This window comes from Lissotriton helveticus, chromosome 2_1, assembly GCF_964261635.1.
Source record: "Lissotriton helveticus chromosome 2_1, aLisHel1.1, whole genome shotgun sequence".
Classification (NCBI taxonomy): Eukaryota; Metazoa; Chordata; class Amphibia; order Caudata; family Salamandridae; genus Lissotriton; species Lissotriton helveticus.
Window position 1 is genome coordinate 474,688,782 of NC_136059.1, and position 3,527 is coordinate 474,692,308.

A 3,527-nucleotide genomic window follows, 5' to 3' on the forward strand; every position below is an offset into this window, starting at 1 on the left:
GCATGCGGGGGAGGGGGGCGCATGTAGTGCCCCCTATATTTGCACCTTTGTTCCAGCACTATGTGACATGCACAACATGGTGCATGCAACACCGTGCAGGAACGTGCAGTAGGCTGTCAAAGCAGGAGTCTGCTTGTTAGGCTCTCCTATGAGCCTAGCAGCCTACCACTGTGACACCGCACCGCCCGCCCTGGATTCAACTTGGAATCCAGCGGGTGGGTGCAACACGGGCGTGGCGGTCCTACTGGGAGCGCAGCAGTGGCGGTTTTACAGGAGGACCTCCAAACTCATAATCGGACCCTTAGTTATGACAAAGTATCTGTGGAAAATGAGTGAATTCCATACTGCAGATTTTGTTTTATTTGCATACCCCGATGTAGATGAAGAGATACTACAGATGGGCAGATCGCAAATCAAACATGTAAACATAAGGGGCCTCATTTATGAAAAGTGACGCATCGCTGCGTGAAAACAGCGATGCGTCACTTTTCACTGCGCACTCCTTGCGACACCAATGATGCGTCATATTTAATGTATGACGCATCATGTCGCAAGGAGTTACAGATACGTCAGTATTTCTGTTGTATCTGTAAGCGCAAAAGTGACGCAGTGCTGGAGTGTGTCACAAAAGTGACGCAACTCCAGCAATGCTCCCTTTCACATGGGGCAAGCCATGTGAAAGGGCCTGCGTCAGTCTTAAGCCTGCTGTGAGGCAGGCGCAAGATTTTGATGCAACGGCGTCCTAAAAGTGACGCAGTGAAATCTCATAGATTTCACTGCGTCACTTTTACGACCCTTCCTTGCGTCAATACGCCCCCCTTGCATACATTATACCTGGCACAGGGGTTTACAAAGTGACACATCTACCGAGATGCGTCACTTTGTAAATATGGTGCAACAACGCACATTATTTACGCTGCTGTTGCGTCACAAAAAGTTACGCACCGGTGGCGTAAAAGTGACGCACGGCGTCATAAATGAGGCCCAAAATATTTTGCATCTTGGGGTGTCTTAGGGTGAGGCCAGGCACTGGTTTGGAATCTCGTGCGTCAAATTTGGGGTGCTGCGCTCCACTTTATGCTATGCCCTAGGATGCCGCTGGATGCTTTGAGGTAATTTCTTCACCCAGTAGCAATGTTACGTTAACTCTCCGTTTTGTTCTAATCTAGTGTTGAACATTAAATTATTTCAGAAATAAAAATCTTGCGGTAAATAATTCAAAACAACAACATTTTCAGGAGTAAAAACAACAGGAAGGAACAACATAATTTAATTAGATTAGTGAAAAGGAAAGGGAAGTAGGAGTACGTAGTATTTCTTTCTTTTGGAAAAAAGGAGGCAGGGTTGTGGCCTCTCCACTTTCAAATAATAAAGGGGTTATAGAAGTCTCCCCGTAAAGTATATAAAAAAAGGTACAGCTTTTAAAAATAAATGTAGGAATAAATATTGTGAAGAAATTGCAAACGTCACAGCACTGCCATCTACAGACAGAAACAAAATGAACATTAGATGTAGTTGAAATAGTTAATGAGATGAAACTGCCAAAATTACTAGAAAAAGCAATAAGGTCCCGAAAAAAAATGGTCGGAGGTCCATCTCTCAAGATGAATCCGAAGTAAAGAAATAAACACATGTAATCGTAGTTGGATGGACGGAACGTGTGGCCTCCGGACTGTCTTGCCCTCCTTCCATGGTTTCTTGGGTGTCGATGGCTGAGTCATAATTGATTAAAGAATGCTATGGTGCTTTAGCAACTATTTGTTTTGCTCCGGCTATTCAGAAAATGTCAGCCAATATTTGCATCACAGCCATTTCTGCATTGGCACAAGTCAGCACTCCCTAGAGTAAATACGGAAGCGTGCTCTAAAATCCAGGGATATCTGTGTCATGATCCTAACATCATTTGCCAAGTCAAATGATTTGATAATCGAAGGAACTAGAGAAATGTTGTAGGAAGGAGAGAAGTCACAGTCTTGATGTTAATGTGACACATGACCCAAACAATATGTACACACAAAGGTAAACTAATGAATCTATGCAGCCCCAGGGTCACCTATAGCAGCATAGTCCTCGACCACATGTAACACACATGACGTGTGTGCAACAGCTAGCAAAATAAGAAAGAACATTCACACAGTTTAATACAGGGATCAGAATTTACAAAGAAAGAAAACCCCGTAAGAAAAATATTTCAAAAAGGTTACACTTCAAGACATTAAACAAAATGGGAGAATTTGAGGTTGTCCTCCGTGCCATGAACGGGAACTGGCACCTACTGTTGCTGAGGTGTTAGACTTGGTCCTTTTTGCAGGGGCATCCCCAAACATTTTGCATTTATCCTCTTTAAAACTCTCTGCAGTTTACCACTGCTGACCAGGACTAAAGTAGGTGTGCTCTCTCGATTAAACATGGTAGAATTGGCTGATACACCCAATTGGCATATGCAATTTACTTGTAAGTCCCTAGTAAAGTGGCACTACATGTGCCCAGGGCCTGTAAATTAAATGCTGCTGGTGGGACTGCAGCACTTATTGTGTCACCTAATCATGTAGCCCTTTAAACATGTCTCGGGCCTGCCATTTCAGCCTGTGTGTGCAGGTTTAAATTTCCATTTCAATCTGGTAAAATAAACCTTTTGCCAGACCTTCCTATTTAATGCATATAAGTCACCCCTAAGGTAAGCTCTAAACTGCCCAAAGTGCAAGGTGCAGTATATTTAAAAAGTAGGACATGTACTTTTAAGTTTTACATGTCCTGGTAGTAAAACAACTCTTAAATTCGTTTTTCACTACTGCAAGGCCTGCCTCTTCCCTAGGATCACACTGGAGTTACCTTATCACATTTATTAAGGTATTACGTCCAATTGGGAGCAGGTTGAGTTTGGTATCTAAAGAATTGTAATTAAAAGTCCTCTTTAATGGTAAAGTTCGAATTTTAGTCACAGTTCTGAAAATGCCACTTTTAGAAAGTTGCTATTTTCTTGTCCTAACCCTTTGGTGCCTGCAGCCTGATCCTGAATCACATAACTAGGTGTAGCTGGTAGCTGGGCCTTGGGTATTGCTCCCAGACAATGAGACAAAGGGAAGCTAGGTTTTGGCGGTATGGGCCACTCTGAGTTAACGAGGGTTAGGAACTGTTACCTTCCACACTTGCAAATCACAATGGGGCAGATTTATGAGGCCCTTGCACCACGTTTACGCCGCTGTTGCGTCACGCAAGGCGGCGTAAACGTGGCGCATCCCTACGACCGATTTACAACGTGACGCATCTAGGCAGATGCGTCACGTTGTAAAGCCCTGCGCCGCTTGTGGGCGTTCCGGCGCAGGGTGGGCGTTCCGGGGCAGGGGCGCCTCGCAAAAGTGGCTGAGTGAAATCTATAAGATTTCACTCAGTCACTTTCAGGCCAATGCTGCGTCCCTGCGCCTGCTTGAAGCAGGCGTAGGTCTTGACGCAGCATTGCAAAGATGGGGCACCCCCGAGCCTTGCTGGAGCTGCGTCGCGCTTGCGACGCAACTCCAGCAATGCGC